This window comes from Bos javanicus, chromosome 23 (genome assembly GCF_032452875.1).
Source record: "Bos javanicus breed banteng chromosome 23, ARS-OSU_banteng_1.0, whole genome shotgun sequence".
Lineage (NCBI taxonomy): Eukaryota > Metazoa > Chordata > Mammalia > Artiodactyla > Bovidae > Bos > Bos javanicus.
In genome coordinates, this window is record NC_083890.1 from 21,731,618 (window position 1) to 21,756,175 (window position 24,558).

Here is a 24,558-nt window from a genome sequence, read left to right on the forward strand (position 1 = left end):
CAGAGCTACCATATGATCCAGCAATCCCATTCCTGGGTATCAGTCAGTTCAGTTCAATCACTCAGTCAAGTCTGATTCTTTGTGACCCCATGAACTGCAACACGCCAGGCTTCCCTGTCCATCACCAAATCCCTGAGCTTGCTCAAACTCATGTCCTTCGAGTCAGTGATGCTATCCAATCATCTCATCCTCTGTTGTCCCCTTCTCCTCCTGCCTTCAATCTTCCCCAGCATCAGGGTCTTTTCCAATGAGTCAGTTCTTTGCATCAGGTGGCTAAAGTATTGGAGTTTCAGTTTCATCATCATCCTTCCAATGAATATTCAGGACTGATCTCCTTCAGGATGGACTGGTTGGATCTCCTTGCAATCCAAGGGACTCTCAAGAGTCTTCTCCAACACCACAGTTCAAAAACATCAGTTCTTAAGTGCTCAGCTTTCCTGGGCATATATCCTGAGAAAAACTTGTCTTTTTTTTTTTTTTAAAGGATACATACATCCCAGTGTTCATTGCAATGCTGTTGACAATAGCCAAGACATGGAAGCAACCTAAATGTCCATCGACAGATGAATGGATAAAGATGTGGTACATATATATTATGGAATATTGCTGGGCCTTTGAAAAGAATGAAATAATGCCATTTGAAACAACATGGATAGACCTGGAGATTATTGTACTAAGGAAGTATATCAGGCAGAGAAAGACAAATATCATATGATATCACTTATATGCAGAATCTAAAAAAAGGATACAAATAAACTTATTTTAAAAACAGAAATAGACTCACAGACTTAGAAAATGGTTACCAGAGGGGAAGTGTGGGGAGAGGTTTGGGATTTACATATTTAAAACAGATTTGCATATTTATTTACATATAATTATAAGTAAATGTAAAATATGTAAAAACATATTTACATATTTAAAATACCTACTATACTTAAAACAGATAACCAATAAGGACCTATTGTGTAACAAGAGGAACTCTGCTCAATATTCTGTAGTAACTTAAATAGGAAAAAAATTTGAAAAATAATAAATACATGTATATGTGCAACTGAATCCCTTTGCTGTACACCTGAAACTAACACATTTTTAATGAATTGTGCTCCAATATAGGCTTCCCAGATCGCACAGTGGCCAAGAATCCTCCTAACAATGCAGGACATATGGTTTGGATCTCTGGTCAGGGAAGATCCCCTGGAGTAGGAAATGGCAACCCACTCCAGTATTTTTGCTGGAATATTCCATGAACAGAGCTCCCTGGTGAGCTACAGTCCATGGGGTTGAAAAGAGTTGAATGCAACTGTTCACACACAGCATAATGCCACACACAACACTTTCTTGTGTATCATTTATGTTTGCATTTTAAAATTTCTGTTTCATGTTGACCTCATGCAGGGTATTTAAATATATTTAGTTGATTATCATAGAGGCTCTTTGCACCATAGAGAGCAAATAGTATATTGATTACACCTTTTCCTTTGTAAGAATATATTAACTGGCCTATTAAAAGAGACTAGATAAATAGCATTTAGTAAGTCTACAATTAACTTCCTCAAAGATCCCTGAAGCATTTTTCAGTTTCATTGATCCTCATGTCATTTCTCTGCTTACCTCAACAAGCAAAATCAATTCAACTGCACTGATAATCAGACCAGATGTAAAACCATCCACTTAAGCAAATATGAAATAATTTTGAGTTTGCCTGATCTGATTTTTGGAAGACTGTGCCAATGTGAAGTCAAATGGAGGACTTGTGAGTTCAGAGGGGATAGCCACATATATTTATTTTCAGCAGAGAACAATTGAGAGATCTAGAAAAAAGTACGATCAGCTAATTCAAGTTTAATATATAACCTGTGCTGTGCTGTGCTCAGTTGTGTCCTACTCTTTGAGACCCCATGGACTGTAGCCCACCGGGCTCCTCTGTCCATGGGGATTCTCCAGGCAAGAATACTGGAATGGGTTGCCATGCCCTCCTCCAGGGGATCTTAACCCAGGGATAGAACCCAGGTCTCCCACGTTGCAGGCAGATTCTTTACCATCAGAGTTACCAGGGAAGCCCAATGTCTCACCTAACACTGAGCTATTTGTTAAGAATCTTAATCCCTCTGTCTGTTGGCCCCTACTCCCTCAATTTGCATACTCCACAGATGATGAGTCTGTGTAGCTACACCAATGCTACAGAGCACCTTGACTGACTCCGGTACCTTTTTCACAATTCTGTACAAAGATGCAAAATAAGCTTTGGAAAGTATAAAAGTCCAATCGAGGGAAGGACAAGACAGGAACCATTCATTATAACCCCTGCCTTATTCTTATTCCTTACTACATATTTCTTGCTTATTTCAAGAAAACACTTAAGAAATTCTTCCTGATTGCAAAGATGATAAAAATCATTTGCCTTATTGAGAATATCAAAAAGAAATAATGTTTTTTACTCTCCTTAAAAGTTAAATTTTCAAAATGCTTTATTGAAATAAATAATGATGTTTGCCTCATAGAGAAAATGTTTACCATGAAAACATAATTGTCATTTCTCTGCAGAACTGGTGCGGTAATAATTGCTTTACAATGCTGTGTAAGAGAAGGATTATTGACATAGGGGCTAGAAAATTCTAAATTCAAATCTGACCTCATCAGCTTGAAAGATGCATTTTCTGTAACATTTTATTTTTTATTCCCAAGTTACCTACCTCTTTATCTTAAATAATGAAGATTTCATAAAGGGTTGCTTGAGAAAATATAAGATAATACAAATAAAGTGACACAAAGGAATATTTTTATAAATATTACAATCCCTTCACTCATCAACTACCTATTACCCAAATCTCATACTACACCTTACCTTTCCTATCATTTTTCAAACAAATGTTATATCTGAAAACATCATTACATTCAATGTCTGGGCAGGAAACTTCCAATCACAATTCATTAAAACAGTCCAACCCATTTCTGTCAAATTTGAGGGATGAACCTTCTGTCACACCTTTGCTTATACAAGATCAATGGAATCTTTCACGTGTGTTTCATATCTTCAGACTCCTCCAAAAGTTATCTCTGAGAAAATTGGTAGAAGTCATTTACCAAGACACATGGATGTGTGTTTCCAGAAGGGCAGGAGAGTTCAGAAGTGTTCTTCTGACACTAATTCATAATCGATTCTTTCCCTCAGATGATGTGGAAACCTCTAACACATTTTTTAACTGTGTAAACTATTAACAGACAGCATCCACAACTTTATTCCTTGTTGGATACATCCACGGGGCAACCATGGCGGCCTATGGTCTTGATGTGCTGGCCTTGGACACAAAGTCTCCAGAAATGGTGTAGCCCTCTGTTGGCCTGATTGGGGTCTAAACAATTGTTCTGCTTACACAGAGTTCATTTTCTGTAATCTGGGTCTTTAATTAAGGTACTTCCCTGACTCTTGGAACAAAAATATTTGTCATTTCTTTCCCTGATCATTTTTAATTCAACTGATGGATGTATAAAATTTGGGCTTCCCAAGTGGGTCAGTGATTGAAAAAAAGAAATCCATCTGCCTTGCAGGAGAGGTGGATTCAATACCTGGGTCAGGAAGATCCCCCGGAAGAGAAAATGGCAACCTGCTCCAAGATTCTTGCCTGGAGAATCCCATGAACAGAGAAATCTTGAGTCACAAAGTGTTGGACACGACTGAACAACACAGCATATAAGCATGCACATACAAAAATTAGCACATGTATGCTCATTATTGTTTTAATTTAAAATAGTTACTATACCTTCCACTGACATTAATTGAATAAAATAACTTTAGACAGATATAGAGACACACACACTGGCTTCAGTTTGATTCAATCTGATGATTCAATTTGATTTAATATCACTTATTATTCCTTTTAAAGAAGGCTTCAAAACTGTTTGATTTAGAGTCCAATGGCATAGTTATCTGATATGCTCATCCATTACCCAATTCTGTTTATTTTCTTCAATCCTCTTTGAGCTATCATATCTCATTAATATTTACCTAACACTGTACTTGGCATTTTGTATTTCACACCTCTCTAATCTATGTGCAGTAAGGCTGGTACACCAAGTTATTTAAAGTAGTTATTTGCAATGGGATGTTACTATAGCTCATGTTATAGTTTCATTTCCTATGCAGAACTTAGGAAACAAAATATCTGTCTTCCAAAAACATAGACTTCAGATATAAGCACACCCAGACTTTGGCTATGAAGTGGATAACACACACACAAAAATAAACGTTCATTTTTAACTGAAACATAGGTCCTGCTGATGCTGGACTTGTGATCAGGCTTTTCATATCAGACCCCTCCAGGGTGGAAGAGTGTCAAAGTTTGGAGGGAAAATGTTTCTTCATAATGATACCTAAAATTTATTTTATAGGAGTCTGTGGCATTCATCCCAAATTTAAAGATAAAATTAAACGGGAGTCTTCCCCTAGAAGAACAATAATAGAATTCAAGCTGTCTCACACATTCACTGATTTAAAACATCTGGCAAAACAGAGAGTCATAGTCACTGAGCCAAGCCAGCAGATGAACACGGTCCAAACGAGGTGGGAGAAGATTTAGTATAAGTGATGTTCAGTGCTGGGATTAATGCTCATGAAAGGACATTCAATCAATGCAATAACAAAACTGTTCGGCATGAAAAACTGCATTTTACAACATACTTACATACTTCAGTTCAGTTCAGTTGAGTCGCTTAGTCGTGTCCGACTCTTTGCGACCCCATGAATCACAGCACACCAGGCCTCCCTGTCCATTACCAACTCCCAGAGTTCACCCAAACTCTTGTTCATCGAGTCGGTGATGCCATCCAGCCATCTCATCCTCTGTCGTCCCCTTCTCCTCCTGCCCCCAATCCCTCCCAGCATCAGAGTCTTTTCCAATGCATCAACTCTTCTCATGAGGTGGCCAAAGTATTGGAGTTTCAGCTTTAGCATCAGTCCTTCCAAAGAAATCCCAGGATTGATCTCCTTTAGAATGGACAGGTTGGATCTCCTTGCAGTCCAAGGGACTCTCAAGAGTCTTCTCCAACACCACAGTTCAAAGGCATCAATTCTTCAGCACTCAGCTTTCTTCACAGTCCAACTCTCACATCCATACATGACCACTGGAAAAACCGTAGCCTTGATTAGATGGACCTTTGTTGGCAAAGTTATGTCTCTGCTTTTGAATATGCTATCTAGGTTGGTCATAACTTTCCTTCCAAGGAGTAAGCGTCTTTTAATTTCATGGCTGCAGTCACTCACCATCTGCAGTGATTTTGGAGCCCAAAAAAATAAAGTCTGACACTGTTTCACTGTTTCCCCATCTATTTGCCATGAAGTGATGGGACCAGATGCCATGATCTTTGTTTTCTGAATGTTGAGCTTTAAGCCAAATTTTCACTCTCCTCTTTCACTTTCACCAAGAAGCTTTTGAGTTCCTCTTCACTTTCTGCCATAAGGGTGGTGTCATCTGCATATCTGAGGTTATTGATACTTCTCCCAGCAATCTTGATTCCAGCTTGTGCTTCTTCCAGTCCAGCGTTTCTCATGATGTACTCTGCATATAAGTTAAATAAGCAGGGTGACAATATACAGCCTTGACGTACTCCTTTTCCTCTTTGGAACTAGTCTGTTGTTCCATGTCCAGTTCTAACTGTTGCTTCCTGACCTGCATATAGGTTTCTCAAGAGGCAGGTCAGGCGGTCTGGTATTCCCATCTCTTGAAGAATTTTCCACAGTTTATTGTGATCCACACAGTCAAAGGCTTTGGCATAGTCAATAAAGCAGAAATAGATGTTTTTCTGGAACTCTCTTGCTTTTTCCATGATCCAGCAGATGTTGGCAATTTGATCTCTAGTTACAACCTATCAATTGTACTCCTAGGCATATATCCACTGAAAATATCTGTGCATGTTAAGACATGTACAGGAAAGTATCAGAACATTATCCCATCATAATAACAAAACATTCAAAACACCTAAAATGTCCACCAAATTAGAATGCCATTTCCATTTAATGGGACATTCCATAACAATGAAAATGATCAAAAGGTACACCTAAGAATTTGGAAAAAAATCTCATACATAAAATGTTGATCAAAGTAAAAACCGCATACAATATAATACATTTGTACAGAATTCAAAATATTTAAAGTTATACTGCATTATTTAGGATTTAAAACTTAGGAGACAAAATTATGAAAAGTTGCTGATTATTTTCTGAAATTTAATGATATAAAAATAACAGAATTCAGATTTGTGGTCACCCTTGTGGAGGGGAGGGATATTGACTATAGGGAGCATAATGAAAAATTCTGAGATTTTGTTCTGTATTTTTGTTGTTGTTATTTTACCTTCATTGTGTCCATGTGTTATTCACTTTGTGATATATCATTGACCTGGATTTTTTCCTTTCAGAACTAGGCTTTTCTAAATGTGTCATGTATTTCACATATCAAAAATTCAAACATTTTCGTAAAATTGTTTTCAAAAATCCCTCAGAGTTGAGGGATGGTCTATGAACGATCTGTACTTGTAGAGAAATATGAAAATGAAGAAGCTCTATTATACAGAATGAAAGGATAATAAGGTAAAATTTCTTTCCTTTCCTATTATTTAATTGCCACCCAAAATTTCAAATAAACTCTGTGTGCACACACGTGTATGTGTGCATAGGAATGGCCCTACTTGATGCCCTTATATCTGAAGAATTTGTTGTATACCACAAAACTTGACATTTAGAACTACATACAAACTACCATAACTCCACCATGTTACAGTGGAGTAATTTGAAGTGGTCAGAAAATGATCTTACATTTTTCCATGAGGTAATTTTCACATTTAAAGAAAGTATATCAAGACTTCCATGGCGGTCCAATGGTTAAGACTCTGTTTTCCACTTTAAGGGCCCCTAGTTCAACCCCTGGTCCAGGGAATAAGGTCCCACATGCCACAGGGTGCAGCCAAAAATTAAAGAAATAAAAGAAAGAAAGCATATTACCATGAACCCACAATTTACTTAAATTTATGTTATCTGGCTTTTATTATTGATATACACTACACTTTGCCAGTGTTCTTTGTCTGACATGACAGATGACTTTTTATAAACATTTATTATGTGTTTATTTTTATTCTGTGAAGAATGAAGTTGTTATGGCTCAGAAGTTAAAAAACAAAACAAAAAACCCTCAGAAACTTACAGTCAACTTTGTATCATGTTTCTTGGTGTAAGGGGTAGAAGAACAGTGAGTATCACATGGATCTTTTATCCACTTTGACCTTCCTCTGCCCAACATTCACATCCATATTTATGTCTGCTTGCACCACTACCTCAGGGGCATCTAATCTCTAAATACGGACTCCTATCTCAGCATCTCTTATTGACTTTTCCTAATCTTATTATTTCGGCTGATATTTACTCTGCATGTCATTTTTGCTTTCCCAGGACTATACATTGATGTGATTCACCCTGGAGGAATCTTTACATTACCAACCTAACAAATGAAATTAGGGAAGAAAAGTGATCATGCCTAGATCCTGGTTGAACAAAAGAACCAGCATCTGCAGGGAGGGTGCCATGAAAATTTAAACTGTGGCCAGCATCTAAATACAGTATTCACTGCTAAGATCAAGATCCATTTTGGTTTGATTTAATAAATTTTGTATTTAAAAAGATGCCTGCTTCAACCTTAAGGAGAATCAATAAATAAAATTTTCATAACAAACTAGAAATCTACCTTACTTTTAAAAATTTGGTGAAGAAGAAAGGCTATGGTCTTTGATTTCAAACAACAGTTTTAGAAGAGTATTATCTTGACATCCACAACCCTAAGTGTATTTAGCTATAAAATAGAGCTACTAACCCTTAAGAATTTATCATTAGAGTTAAATAAGGTTTGGGATGTAAAATGCCCTGAATCTATTTGACATTAATGAATGTTTCCAAGGTAAACCATTCAATATCACAGTAATCCAAGTCTATGCCCCAACCAGTAATGCTGAAGAAGCTGAAGTTGAACGGTTTTGTGAAGACCTACAAGACCTTTTAGAACTAACACCCAAAAAAGATGTCCTTTTCATTATAGGGGACTGGAATGCAAAAGTAGGAAGTCAAGAAACACCTGGAGTAACAGGCAAATTTGGCCTTGGAGTACAGAATGAAGCAGGGCAAAGGCTAATAGAGTTTTGCCAAGAGAACGCACTGGTCATAGCAAACACCCTCTTCTAACAACACAAAAGAAGACTCTACACATGGACATCACCAGATGGTCAACACCGAAATCAGATTGACTATATTCTTTGCAGCCAAAGATGGAGAAGCTCTATACAGTCAGCAAAAACAAGACTGGGAGCTGACTGTGGCTCAGATCATGAACTCCTTATTGCCAAATTCAGACTTAAATTGAAGAAAGTAGGGAAAACCACTAGATCATTCAGGTATGACTTAAATCAAATCCCTTATGATTATACAGTGGAAGTGAAAAATAGATTTAAGGGACTAGATCTGATAGACAGAGTGCCTGATGAACTATGGACGGAGGTTCGTGACATTGTACAGGAGACAGGGATCAAGACCATCCCCATGGAAAAGAAATGCAAAAAAGCAAAATGGCTGTCTGGGGAGGCCTTACAAATAGTTGTGAAAAGAAGAGAAGTGAAAAGCAAAGGAGAAAAGGAAAGATATAAGCATCTGAATGCAGACTTCCAAAGAATAGCAAGAAGAGATAAGAAAGCCTTCTTTAGCGATCAATGCAAAGAAATAGAGGAAACAACAGAATGGGAAAGACTAGAGATCTCTTCAAGAAAATGAGAGATACCAAGGGAATATTTCATGCAAAGATGGGCTCGATAAAGGACAGAAATGGTATGGACCTAACAGAAGCAGAAGGTATTAAGAAGAGGTGGCAAGAATATACAGAAGAACTGTACAAAAAAGAGCTTCTCAACCCAGATTATCAAGATGGTGTGATCACTCAACTAGAGCGAGACATTCTGGAATGTGAAGTCAAGTGAGTCTTAGACAGCATTACTACAAACAAAGCTAGTGGAAGGGATGGAATTCCAGTTGAGCTATTTCAAATCCTAAAAGATGACACTTTGAAAGTGCTGCACTCAATATGCCAACACTCAGCAGTGGCCACAGAACTGGAAAAGGTCAGTTTTCATTCCAATCCCAAAGAAAGGCAATGTCAAAGAATGCTCAAACTACCACACAATTGCACTCATCTCACACGCTAGTAAAGTAATGCTCAAAATTCTCCAAGCCAGGCTTCAGCAATACGTGAACCGTGAACTTCCTGATGTTCAAGCTGGTTTTAGAAAAGGCAGAGGAACCAGAGATCAAATTGCCAACATCTGCTGGATCATCTAAAAAGCAAGAGAATTCCATAAAAACATTTATTTCTGCTTTATTGAGTATGCCAAAGCCTTTGACTATGTGGATCACATAAAATGTGGAAAATTCTGAAAGAGATGGGACCCATGGGAAGGCATGTCAGACCACCTGACATGCCTCTTGAGAAACCTGTACACAGTTCAGGAAGCAACAGTTAGAACTGGACATGGAACAACAGACTGGTTCCAAATAGGAAAAGGAATATGTCAAAGCTGTATATTGTCACCCTGCTTATTTAACTTAAATGCAGAGTTCATCATGAGAAACGCTGGGCTGGAAGAAGCACTAGCTGGAATCAAGATTGCCAAGAGAAATATCAATAACCTCAGATATGTAGATGACACCACCCTTATGGCAGAAAGTAAAGAGGAACTCAAAAGCTTCTTGGTGAAAGTGAAAGAGGAGAGTGAAAAAGTTGGCTTAAAGCTCAGCATTCAGAAAACAAAGATCATGGAATCTGGTCCCATCACTTCATGGCAAATAGATGGGGAACTTTATTTTTTTGGTCTCCAAAATCACTGCAGATGATGATTGCAGCCATAAAATTAAAAGACGCTTACTCCTTGGAAGGAAAGTTATGACCAACCTAGACAGCGTATTCAAAAGCAGAGACATTGCTTTGCCAACAAAGGTCTGTCTAGTCAAGGCTGTGGTTTTTCCAGTGTTCATGTATGGATGTGAGAGTTGGACTATGAAGAAAACTGAGTGCTGAAGAATTGATGCTTTTGAACTGTGGTGTTGGAGAAGACTCTTGAGAGTCCCTTGGACTGCAAGGAGATCCAACCAGTCCTTTCTAGAGGAGATCAATCCTAGGTGTTCTTTGGAAGGACTGATGCTAAAGCTGAAACTCCAGTACTTTGGCCACCTGATGCGAAGAGTTGACTCATTGGAAAAGACTCTGATGCTGGGAGGGATTGGGGGCTGGAAGAGAAGTGGATGACAGAGGATGAGATGGCTGGGTGGCATCACCAACTCAATGGACGTGAGTTTGAGTGAACTCCAGGAGTTGGTGATGGATAGGGGGACCTAGCGTTGCTGCAATTCATGGGGTCACAAACAGTCGGACACGACTAAATGACTGAACTGAATTGAACTGTTATTTTTGCTGCTGGGTCTAATTCAGACCCTCTCTGTCTGATCTTGCATTAACCTTTTCTCCAAAACAAGGTGAATCCTAGGGGTTATTATTTTCTTTGCAGTAATTATAGAGGCATTTGCGTCCAAAGGTTTTCCTGTTTATTGCATCATAAATGAATGAAAAGAATGAAGGGGTGAAGGGTAGGTAAAGAGGACCAAGTGAGATTGGAAGAATAGAGGATGGTAAAGATAGACAGACAAATAAAAATAAACAAAAGCTATGTGCGCATCTTCTGCTAAGGTTAGACTGTGACGAAAGGTGATTTAGCTCTTATATTTGAAGGTGACAAATTCCCTAATCCATGTTCACATTTGAATTCAGAAAATGATTACAAGTAAACTCTATTTTTTTGGATTATTTACTCTGTTTCTTTTCATATATGAATGAAGATTTGGAGAATATGACATTGGAAGAATATTTGTTAAAATTAAAAAATCCATACATAAAAATATTAAAGTGACTTGTAATGAGAAACAGTATTTCCTCATATACCCCTTCCTGACTAAGTTTTATTCCACTAAGCTAAATACTTTTTATTTTAAATATTTTTTCTGATGTTGTCTTCAGAATTTTGCAGTAGTATTTATATCATATTTTCTAGATTTTTCAATTTTTGTCATCTAGTGCCTTCTTCCTATGACTAAAGAGTTCAGGTTGCCTGTAATACCTGCATATGCCCACCTTCCCTCCATTTTTCTTGCAAATGGTCATATTACTATTTTTAGATCCATTGTTGGTTACCTTTGTTACATTTATACTTTTATTTATTATTTTGTAGCTCCCAGCTACTTAAGTTTCTAAATTTTCTTTCAACTCCTCTCAAATTTACCCTCCAGACTACTTCCTAAAGAAAAGGAGAATCCACTATTTGAGTAACTACATATGCAAGATATCTGTTGTCAGTCCCAATTAATGTATAAAAGCATGACTGGTACAGAATTACACACTGAGATCATTTGCCCCTGGAAATCCAAAAGATTCATTTCATTGTCTCTTAATTTTGACTTTTGCTATTGTCTTCTGACAATGTGTTTCTTCTTCTTCTATATCTTCTTTTTTTTTTTTCCTCTTCTCTTTGGACCCTTTTAAAATGTTCTCATTTTCCTCAGTTCTGCATAGGGGAGCAAGCACTGCCCTCCAACGTGTTTGCTGGATTTGTTTGATGAAAGTATTAGTCGCTCAGGTGTATTCAGCTCTTTGCAACCCCATGGACCGTAGCCTGCCAGGGTCCTCTGTCCATGGTATTCTCCAGACAAGAATACTGGAGTGGCTTGCCATTCCCTTCTCCAGGGGATCTTCCTGACCCAGGAATCGAACCCAGGTCTCCTGTACTGCAGGCAGATTTGTTACCATTTAAGCCACCAAGGAAGCCCTGATGGGTCTTTGCAATTTGAAATCTCCACATTTTAGTTCCAAATAATTCATCTCTATTGTTAAGCAATGGTGCACTTTCCTCTGCTTTCTGGTTTCTCTTTAATCTGTTTTATCTATTTAATCATGTGATGGAAATTTGTATTACTAGTCAGCGTCTATTCTTTCTCCTACTTTCAATCTCTGCCTTTTTGATCTTTCTTGGAGACTTGCTCAATTTCCTCTTTATATACGTATTTTTTTTTAATTTCAGAAATCATCTTTTAATTTTGAAAAGCTTTTTATTGTTAACTAGTTGTTTCTTTTAATTATATTATTTTCTTGTCTTCTATATAAGGTAGAGGAGAAACTGTATGTACCAATTTAAAAAAAATTGTCTTATACACCTGAATTTATTTTATGGTCATTTAAAAATTGTTTTATTCCTTTTTTCCCTTTTTCAGACATTTCTAAATATCAATGAGCTTTGTCTCATGTTTAAAGACAAAGCAACAATAACAACAAAATAACTGTAAGAAATAAGTGTATGGATGAGGTCTATTAGCTAACAGATTGTTATAAGTTCCTTGCATAAATAATGCATTCAGTTTTCATCAGTTGTCACTCCCCCATTCACTTGTAGTTCTTCAGATACTAGCTGAAGTTGTCTGCTACTTACCTCTTTTAATTCTCTTTTTACTGTAGAAGTATCTCTTTTTCTGTTTATCATTTTAATTAGGTAACTGTTGGGACTGGTGATTAATATATAAGATAAAGCTATTACCTGAAACTCAACTCAGGTATTTTATGTAAGCCTGCACTCTAATTAAGATAAATATTGCTAAATATAAAACCAATGGAGCCTTTAAGTTACGTTTATTTACTGTGCATTTTACATGCAATTTATTTTAGTGTTTATTATTCATAGATTTCAGGAAAGAAAATGAGGCTCTTGGAGATTACATAAATTCATCAAATTTACAGAGGTATGAAATGATAGACCTGGAATTCAAACTTAGTTTTGTTTCAATAAAAAGCCCAAGCCCTTTTCACCATCTCAAATAGTTGCATGTCTACCACCCTTAGCAAACATGACTTTTGTTTCTGAATGGGGTGATTTTTACCTCCATGGAACTTTTATCATTTAGGACATTTTTCATTGTCACAAGTGTGGGATGATTCTAGTATCTGATGCGTGGAGGCATCACATTCCATAATGAAGAGAGCATTCATGCAACAAAGGACAGCATAGGCCAAAATGTCAGGGGTGTTGAGGTTACGGAACCTTGGTCTCATTAAAAAGCAGAGTTTTCATAAACATTAGCAGTTGACAGCAGCATATGAATTTCCAACGTTTATTGCAATTTGTATTCTTTAAATTTTAACACAGTATCACAAACAGTTTTTACAAAAAACTCTGTTGGAAATAAGTCACCTTTTTAAAATCATGTGAAGGACCTGGATTCTTTGTGAATGGGATATAATAATAAATAAAATTCTGGAAATATGCCTGAGTTTAATTTATGTGAGCAAATTCTACAGCCTCTCCGCTTTTAAACATGATCCTTTGTTTGATGATGTGACACATTACACAGGCCATGAAAGTGAAGATCAGAGGAAAGACTCTGCGTTATTTTACTGAAGTTATATATAAAGAAAACCAATCTTTACAATTTTGTTCCTTTTAAAATGTCCCCCAAAGTAGCTACAATTTTGTTGTTTTTAAAATGTCCCCCACAATGTCAAGATATATGGTCCATTTCCCTCTTTTCATCTCTAATGCCATAGGAGAATCTAAATCTTTCCCCAAAAGGTCAACTCAACCATTGTTCTTTCCATTCACTCCAGAGCTAATATTCTACTTCCTTCAATTGGTTACACTGTTTACCATTTAACACAGAGCTAATATCTGCCTGCCTGATATTTTCTTACCCTAGCTGAGCCCAGCCAGTTTCCCAAAGAGCAAGTCCTGCCCTGATGATGAGCAGCTGTATCTACCATGCTGTTCATCTGGCAGAGCTGCAGGGCTGTTCTCAGCCTGTCTGCAAAAATGAATTTCACACAGCTCCAGTTATGAGGAGAGGAGAAAAAATTACAAAGTGTATAGCAGAGGATTTTTTTTTTAAGTAGCATACCTTGGAGCAGGTCAAAATAAATTTCCATTAAATTCTACAAAAAGGCTGTTAAGTTTCCTTGAGATTCAGACTCCCTGGAAATGTTTGTGCCAGGAGCCGGATGTCTGTTCACTGAATGAGCCAACATCCCCCCTAGGAGAGATAAACAGCCCTGCAGAAATGAGCATTCACTAGGGTAGCTGGGGCAGTGGGTGAGGAAGTATTGCTGTCTGCACGTAGCAAAAATAAAATAGCAACACATTAGCAATAGTCTCTAAGACTTCACAGAAAAAAAGCAGCAGAAAGGTGATAGAAAAGTGGAGACCTGGCTTACCAGAAGGAAAGCCAAACCAAACCAAAATTAGGTACAAGTTGTCCCCAGAAGAATTGCTAAATTAAGTAGGGCTTTTTGTCTCAGAAATGAAAGACTTTTCTAATTCTTAAATATCAATTTTTATTGTTCCCCAAAGAATTGCACAGATTTTTTAAAGTAATTTAAGAACGGGCTAATGGAACTATGCCAAAGAATTATGTTTCCTCAAAGAAATAAATGTAACAGCATTGCTATATGTACAGAATACCAGATCTCCATTTATGAATCTTAACAAGTACACTCAGATTTGAAAATAGGAGCTTCTCTTCCCTAGCAATATTTTGATGATAGAGGAAAAAATAGACATTTTCATTAAGCTCAAGGTTTGTGAGAAAGAGGTTATAACTACCTATGGTCAGGTCAGTGACAGCTCTTTTCAATTGCTGCTGTTTAAAAAAAGTATATTGAAGTAGAAAAATGGGAGTCCCATACACATGTGCTGAACAGATGCAAGAGGAGTGAAAAATGAAAATATATATAAAAATATATAGGCTGCAACAGAATGGCAGGTATGTAATATAAAGTAGAATCGGAGAAAGCAAAAATCAGCAGCAATGGAAAATTATGGTGGGAATGATCAAACATCTAGGGAAATAGATCATGTTTCAGCAAAAACTGAAGGAAGTAGGTGGAAATTTTCTTCTCATTTCATTGATTACCAGTAATGAGTTATATACCTTAACATGACATCATTTGTAAACAAATAATGTAATCTATAAACATATATAAAAATATAAAAACAAAAATATTTGTAAATGTCTTTAAGAATTTAATTTATACAATATATAACTTAAATATATATAATGTATATATATGTATACTATATACATATACAACTATAATGTATATAGTAAATAAATATTATATAAATATATAAAATGCCTAAATGTAAATACAGTAGATATGATATATACTATAATATATATGCATTAATATTATATATTTTTCAAGAAGTTCACTCACAGCTTCATAGAATACTTTTTCTGTTTAATATATTGTCTTCAATAGTTTGTATTTCCCAAAGTGACATCATAAATATAAACGAACTTCACAACCTTATACTGATAAAGGCTTTCCTTGTTTTCTACTCTACAGCTCAGTAAAGTAAGAGTCAATATATGTGAATTCCAGAAAACAATTTCAGTTGCAAAAATACTTTCAACAGACAGAAGAATTGAGAGAGGGGAAAAATGTTTAAAAGGACTTTCACCTTTCGTGGCACAAGTCACCTGTTTAGATCTAGTAAAATAATTTTTCTAAATAGATATTCTTAGGTTATATTGGAGCCAGTGAAAATTTGAGGATGGTTAATAACACCTATTCAGTTCAGTTCAGTTCAGTTCAGTCACTCAGTCGTGTCCGACTCTTTGCAACCCCATGAATTGCAGCACGCCAGGCCTCCCTGTCCAACACCAACTCCCAGACTGAATATAAAATTATGTTAATATGGATTTATGCAAAATTCTGAAGAGAATGTCCCTGGCTTTTAGCAGACTCCTATATATCTGCAATGAAATAAAGATTAAAATTTATACTCTACAGGGCTTGACTTGCAAGCTTATGCCCCAGAGACTCATCCTCCTTAAATCTATTTCCTGCTGCAATTACCAGGTGGTAGGGAAACCACATGATGAGAGTTTGGTTCCAATCTTATGCTGCCCCTTGACAAGCTGAGTGCTTTGGGCTAAGAAAATGTTTCGAAGAGTCTATTGAGTTCTAAGGACTCTACCCTCTGGCCTTCTCTCCTCTTAATATACCAGGAAACCTTAATTTATTCAAACAGGTCTTTATATGCTTATAAACCATAAAATCTGAAAATCAAATAAAGCAAAAAGGAAACATGTAATAGATATGTTATTGGTTGACATATTGAATTATTTAATAATTTATTGTTCCAAAGAGCTAAATTTTTAAGAATAATGCCAAAGTGTGGCAAGACTATGAACGTGAAAGTGTTAGTCACTCAGTTGCGTCTGACTCTCTGTGATCCCATGGACTGTAGCCCACCAGGCTCTTCTGTCCATGGAATTCTCCAGGCAAGGTTACTGGAGTGGGTTGCTATTTTCTTCTCCAGGGGATCGTCCCAACCCAGAGATTGAACCCAGGTCTCTTGCATTGCAGGCAGACTCTTTACTGACTGAACCACCAGGGAAGACAAGCCTATGAGGGCTAAGAAAATTGCTAGCATTTCAACTGTCATTTAAAAAAGTTTTTTTACGCCCAGAGAGTACTTTTTTTGGTGGCACTAATCCTCTAACCTTAGTGTGCATAATTTAATTAGAAATTTAATATGAGCTTTTGATTTCCTTTTCAAGATGGTCTATTAAGCATTCTCTGCAACTTGCCTTTCTGGCATCAAATCCCAGAACATGGTCTTAAAAGTAAATGAATAAAGCTGAGCTTGAAAACAAAGAGGATAACATTGATAGAGTAAGCATTCTAAGGAGTATATGGAAGAAGGAAAATATAGATTATTAATTAAATATTATTTATCATTTTAAGCTTAAGTTTTAGTTAATGCCCTAAGACAAACAAATCTATAAAATAGGCAGAAAATTAGAAAAAGAGACACAAAACCATAATTACATTAAAACCTACACTTGTCTATGTAGATAATCCAGAATATTTAGTTGACAAATTATTATATCAAATAATTGAGTTGATATTGCAGTTAAGTATTAGAGAAAAACAAAACTCATTAATGTTTCAATTAGGAAATACAGCAACAAAAAACTAAGTATCTAGAAATAAACTGAACAACAAATGTCCAAGGGGAAAAGTCAAATAAAACTTATCCAAGAGGTGGATGAACCTAGACCCTGCTATACAGAATGAAGTAAGTCATAAAGAGAAAAACAAGTATTATATATTAACACATATATATGGAACCTAGAAAAATGGCATTGATGAATCTATCTGCAGGGAAGGAATGGGGACACAGATATAAAGAATGGGCTTGTGGACACAGTGGGGGAAGGAGAGAGTGGGATGAATGGAAAAAGTAGCATAGACATATATACACTACCACGTGTAAAACAGACAGCTGGTGGGAAGTTGCTATGTAACACAGAGAGCCAGTCAGATGCTCTGTGATGATCCAGAGGGGTGGGATGGGGGAGGGAGGGAGGCTCAAGAGGGAGGTGATTCATGTATAATGATGGCTGATTCGTGTTGTTTTACAGCAGAAACCATCACAACATTGTAAAGCAATTTTCCTCCAATTAAAAAAATTAATTAAAAACCTTACTCAAAATGTAATGTTTTTGTTTGTAAAATATATGTAGAAATCTACTGAAGTGCATATAAATTGAATGAATAGACTAGACCATCGAGTCAGAAGACACACTGTGAAAGAAGACAGTTCTCAATTTAATAAATGAATTCAACAAATTTTCATGCATTCAATGAATTCAAAACATTTCCATACATTTCTAACAATATTCTTAAGGAATTTTTAAAGCACTGATTCTGAAATGTATGTGAAAGTAAAATCGGAGACGAGGGCAAACAATTTTGAATAAAAAAAAAAACATAACAGGGATGTCAGAAGACAATATAAAGATACAGTGATATCATCTAGAATAGACAAATACATCAATGAAACAGATATGTGACTCTTATTATATATCTGTATTTATAACATGATGTAGATTGCATTTAATTCATTTTTATTTATTTATTTTTTGGCATGTGGAATCTTTGTTCCCCAAGGAGGAATCAAATCTGTGCCCCCTGCAATGGAAGCATGGATTCTTAACCACTGGACCCCCAAGGAAGTCCCTAGATTACATTTAAAAACCATGGGTAAAGCTAAACCATTTAAGGAAGTAAACTAGGAAGCCGATTAGTATTTTAGAAAATAAGGCATATCTCCATCTACTATCTTAATATAAATAAATTCCAGATTGACTAATAATTTAAACATAATAAGTTTAAAATTCCAAAGAATACCAAGGAGAGGTAAGAAAGCGTACCTCAGTGATCAGTGCAAAGAAATGAAGGAAAACAATAGAATGGGAAAGACTAGAGCTCTCTTCAAGAAAATTAGAGATACCAAGGGAACATTTCATGCAAAGATGGGCTCGATAAAGGACAGAAATGATATGGACCTAACAGAAGCAAAAGATATTAGAAGAAGTGACAGGAATACAGAGAAGAATTATACAAAAAAGATCTTAATTGTCATGGTCTTCATAGACTGGGACCTGGGGACTGGAGTCGATGAGAAGAGGGATGCACGGGATCCAAGTCTCAAGTGAAACAAGGGTACTTCATTTGCAGAAATGCATGCTTATATATCTTCAATAAAATGATTACTCAGCCATTTAAAGAATGAAATTTCATGCGTTGCAACAAAATGGATAGTCCTTTAAGTACAAGGTCGCTGAAGAGACTCACTGAAGGGAGTCACTGAAGGAAATCCAAGCAAGTGCCCTTTGCCGTGATCTCAGTCCTGAGAACTGTGTGCAGCTCTGCTTGTTCCTGTTTTCAAGGAACTGATAAGGAACAGAAAGTCCTTGAGAAAAGGTACACAAAGGAAGAAAACATATTGGATCCCCTAAAGTTGAACGTCCCCTGACACTTCATGACCCAGATAACCATGATGGTGTGATCACTCACCTAGAGCCAGACATCCTGGAATGTGAAGTAAAGTGGGCCTTAAGAAGCATCCCTACGAACAAAGCTAGCGGAGGTGATGGAATTCCAGTTGAGCTATTTCAAGTCCTAAAAGATGATGCTGTGAAAGTGCTGCACTCAAATATGCCAGCAAATTTGGAAAACTCGGCAGTGGCCACACAACTGGAAAAGGTCAGTTTTCATTCCAATCCCAAAGAAAGGCAATGCCAAAGAATGCTCAAACTACCACACAATTGCACTCATCTCACATGCTAGTAAAGTAATGCTCAAAATTCTCCAAGCCAGGCTTCAGTAATACATGAACTATGAGCTTCAGGATGTTCAAGCTGGTTTTAGAAAAGGCAGAGGAACCAGAGATCAAAATGCCAACATCCACTGGATCATGGAAAAAGCAAGAGAGTTCCAGAAAAACATCTATTTCTGCTTTATTGACTATGCCAAAGCCTTTGACTGTGTGGATCACAATAAACTGTGGAAAATTCTGAAAGAGATGGGAATACCAGACCACCTGACTTGCCTCTTGAGAAATCTGTATGCAGGTCAGGAAGCAACAGTTAGAACTAGACATGGAACAACAGACTGGTTCCAAATAGGAAAAGGAGTATGTCAAGGCTGTATATTGTCACCCTGATTATTTAACTTATATGCAGAGTACATCATGAGAAATGCTGGGCTGGAGGAAGCACAAGCTGGAATCAAGATTGGCTGGAGAAATATCAATAACCTCAGATACGCAGATGACACCACCCTTATGGCAAAAATGAAGAAGAACTAAAGAGCCTCTTGATGAAAGTGAAAGAAAGAAAGTGAAGTTGCACAGTCGTGTCCAACTCTTTGCGACCCCATGGACTGAAGCCTACCAGGCATCTCCATCCGCAGAATTTTCCAGGCAAGAGTACTGGAGTGGATTGCCATTTCCTTCTCCAGAGGATCTTCCCAACCCAGGGATCGAAAGTGAAAGAGGAGAGTGAAAAAGTTGGCTTAAAGCTCAACATTCAGAAAACTAAGATCATGGCATCTGGTCCCATCACTTCATGGCAAATAGATGGGGAAACAGTGGCAGATTTAATTTTGGGGGGCTCCAAAATCACTGCAGATGATGACTGCAGCCATGAAATCAAAAGATGCTTACTCCTTGGAGGGAAAGTTATGACCAACCTAGACAGCATATTAAAAAGCAGAGACATTACTTTGCCAACATAGATCTGATTAGTCAAGGCTATGGTTTTTCCAGTAGTCATGTATGGATGTGAGAGTTGGACTCTAAAGAAAGCTGAGCACTGAAGAATTGGTGCTTCTGAACTGTGTTGGAGAAAACTCATGAGAGTCCTCTGGACTGGGAGGAGATCCAATCAGTCCATCCTGAAAGAAATCAATCCTGAATATTCATTGGAAGGACTGATGCTGAAGCTGAAACTCTAATACTTTGGCCACCTGATGTGAAGAACTGACTCATTTGAAAAGAACCTGATGCTGGGAAAGATTGAAGGCAGGAGGAAAAGGGGACGACAGAGGATGAGATGGCTGGATGGCATCACCGACTCGATGGACATGAGTTTGAGTAAACTCCAGGAGTTGGTGATGGACAGGGAGGCCTGGCGTGTTGTAGTCCATGGGGTTGCAAAGAGTCAGACACAACTGAATGACTGAACTGAACTGAACTAAGCCACACAATAAAAATTTTATAATAGATATTGAATAAGCTTTTAGGAAACTTGGGATGAGACAACCTTATTAGTAAGACACAGAATTCACAAGCTTTGATAAAAAAAACTTGAATAAATTTAGGTATATCACAATGAAACAACTTTTTGACAAAAGTGCATGATTAATAAAGCTAAAAAAATAAGACAAATAAGAGAAAATAAAAAGAAAGCAAGAAAAAACTACACACATTTTAACTCACCAAAATCCTGGATAATGTAATTTTTTAAAAAATACTAATTCTTACTCATGTTTCTTTAAAAAAAAGTTCGACTTTATAAGACTGAGTGTAGGTATGGGGAAAAGAGGATTCTCATGCATTGTTTTAAGGATAGATTAAAGTTTGAAATTCATGTACTACATGTCTTAAGTATTTTCAGTTTTTATTTGTCTTCCATACAGCTTCCTGAGAATGTTAATGAAGTCTGAATGTTTATTAATATTCACTTAATCATTTAAATAAACATTTACCTTACTTTCCATTACTGGTCAATGTTAGACATCACTTTCTTCCTTGAAACGTTTGTTGTTACCACTGTTAAAGATAATGTGTTTAGGTGAAATACTGAATTCAGTTATTTGATTATTATCCCATCTCACCTAGTAACTTTCTTTTATCCACTCACTGTCTCAAGTATATCCAGTACCTTAGCTTATTTTTTTGTTTGTTTATTTGCTTTTCATCTCACTGAGATCCACGGTCCACTGACTCCTTGATTTCTCTGTGTTCAGCCTCCTCTTATTTTCTATTCAGCTTAGAAGAAATGAGCGATTTTCATATTATCAGCCTAATCCTACCTAGCATCACTGTCCCTGATAGAAGGTCAAATGTTGAATGAATAATAGATCATAGCTGAAGAGAAGTCTGTAACTTGGTAGATCAAGGTCACTATAAATTTGGGATCTATAACCTCAAATTAGTTCTCAATATTCCCCAAGTGCCACAAATGTCCCCAGGTTGCTTTCTGACTTTAAACATTATAGTAATTCCTGAAACTGGAAGCTTGCTAAGTTGCTTCAGTCATGTCTGACTCTTTGCAACTTTATGGACTATAGCCCACCAGGCTCCTCTGTCCATGAGAGTCTCCAGGCAAGAACACTGAAGTGGATTGCTATGCCCTCCTCCAGGGAATCCTTCCAACCCAGAGATGCAACCGGAGTCTCTTACTCTCCTGCATTGGCAGATGGGTTCTTTACCATTAGCACCACCTGGGAAGCACCACCCTAATTTCTGAAAACTCTGCTCAGATCTTTGAGCCCTTTCCCTAACTCTATACTATCCACTGACTATGTTTCAGCAAAACACTGTAAGTTCAAAGTAATAAGTAGAAGCCGTTAGACTGCAATGCTGTTCCTTTCCCACCTGCCTAGTTCATAAACTTTCCCGTGTCCACCTTTCTCCTTCCCTCTGTCAGTGGTGCTCTGAGTCCACCTTTGTTTCAGGAGTTCCCAAGCCCACTCCAGGAATGATAACTAATGAGAATGATGCAAAGAAGTCAGAAATAAATCTATAGTGATCACTTATGGTTTATTACAGCAAAAGAATACCAATTAGGCTCAGCAAAGGAAAAAGTTGAAATCACAAGCAAACTTTTAGGTGTCCTATCCCAATGGACTAGTACAGACCGCACTTAATTTTTCAACAACGATGTGTGATAATATATGTGAACAATCAGGGAAGCCCATCTGAATTCAGTGTCCAGGGTTTTTATAGGGGGTCTACCACATAGGCATGTAGCACCCACAGGTCTGACCTCAGCTACTCAGACTCCAGCCTCCCAGAAGACACCCTGATACACCCTGATACAGTGTAACTCAAAGCATCCAGCATACACAACAGATGTTCACCACAAATAACATGGTAGGCATAAAGAATCCAGTTTTGTCCAATCCTTCAGTTCAGTTCAGTTCAGTTCAGTCACTCAGTCCTGTTCAGCTCTTTGTGACCCCATGAATCGCAGCACGCCAGGCCTCCCTGTCCATCACCAACTCCCGGAGTTCACTCAGACTCACGTCAATCGAGTCAGTGATGCCATCCAGCCATCTCATCCTCTGTCATCCCCTTTTCCTCCTGCCCCCAATCCCTCCCAGCATCAGAGTCTTTTCCAATGAGTCAACTCTTCGCATGAGGTGGCCAAAGTACTGGAGTTTCAGCTTTAGCATCATTCCTTCCAAAGAAATCCCAGGGCTGATCTCCAGACCTTGGGTATACACAAACACTCTAATCAGGGAGGATACTCCAAGGGTTCATAGGTGATTTCCCAGGAAGTGAATTAAGGGTTCATTCCAGAGACCCCAGAACAAGCAGAATGTGAGAAGCCCAGGTCCACTCAGTTAACCTTTTCTGCACAGCCCCTTCCCACTGTTTTGGACATTTGATCCAATTAAATTATCCCTATTATCTCTCCTCTATTTTCAGTCTCTCCTGACCAAGCACTCAATTTTCAGGTCTGCCCTCATATCTGAGGACTTTTCCCTTCTTCCCTACACCTATAATTACCTTGTCCCCTTTCTATGTGAGTCCATATCTTAACTTACTCTAATCTAATTGCTTCTTTGCCTATATTTCCTAATAAGGGTACAAGATCCTCAAGGGAAGAAATCTTGCTCTATTTTATTTTCTAATTAGTCATGCTTGGCTCAAAGTACAAAGTTAAATATATTTATTTTAAAAAGTCATTGAATAAAAATATGCATAATGATGAATTGGGTTGGACGGACAATTGCTCTGATTCAAATATATTTCTGTTGTGAACTTTCCCTGTGCTCCAGTTTCCATTAAAAACCACTGTTCTTTGTGCCCAACAATTCTGCCTCCACTCTGTGTGGAGCTGAAGAAACCACTAATTACTACATTGAAAGAACTTCTTAGGATCCATGCTGTTAGATCATTGCTGCTAAGTCGCTTCAGTCGTGTCCGACTCTGTGCGACCCCATAGACGGAAGCCCACCAGGCTCCCCGGTCCCTGGATTCTCTAGGCAAGAACACTGGAGTGGGCCACCATTTCCTTCTCCAATGCGTGAAAGGGAAAAGTGAAAGTGAAGTCACTTAGTCGTGTCCGATTCTTAGCGACCCCATGGACTGCAGCCTACCAGGCTCCGCCGTCCATAGGATTTTCCAAGCAAGAGTACTGGAGTGGGGTGCCATTGCCTTCTCCAAATTAGATCATTAAGACTGAGTGTATTTCTACCCCACAGGAATCCATCTGGAACATGTAAATTCCCTTCTTCAGTAAGACTTTCCCAGTTATCTGATATTTTCATTGAAGATGAAAAAATATATGTAGTGAAAATCATGGAAACAATTATCTTCCTTACTTGTAAATAAATGTTTGTATTTCTGATTTACACTTTACTTCTTTTTTAAATAATTACCTATTAACTGGCTCCTGCCATTTCTTCTCTTTAACTATCTCTATATTTTTTATTCTTTTTCCCTCACCCACAGTCTCCTGACAGCATTTATCAAATTTGCCCTCCATTTTCAAATTCCAACCTGAAAACAAGTAACACTGCATGAGAGAAGATCCAAAATAAATAACTTTCCTAGAGTTAAAATTTTATTAAAGTGTTTTTTTTTCCTATAAAAGTGTTAGTTGTGACTCAATACTGTTTCTTTATTGGATTTTAGCACAGTCATCATGAACAGTGCACTTTAGAAGGAACTTTTAGAATTAAAAACTTTTTCTTCAAAGACGAGTTCTATGTAAATATATGATCCAGAGGTCCATGAGGCCTTTACCTTTAAAGGATGATCATTTACATGCCATCATATGGGTGAATCTCAAGTACAGTATGCTAAGTAAAAGTGGAATAAAAAAAATGAAAACTCCATTCTATATGTTTTCAT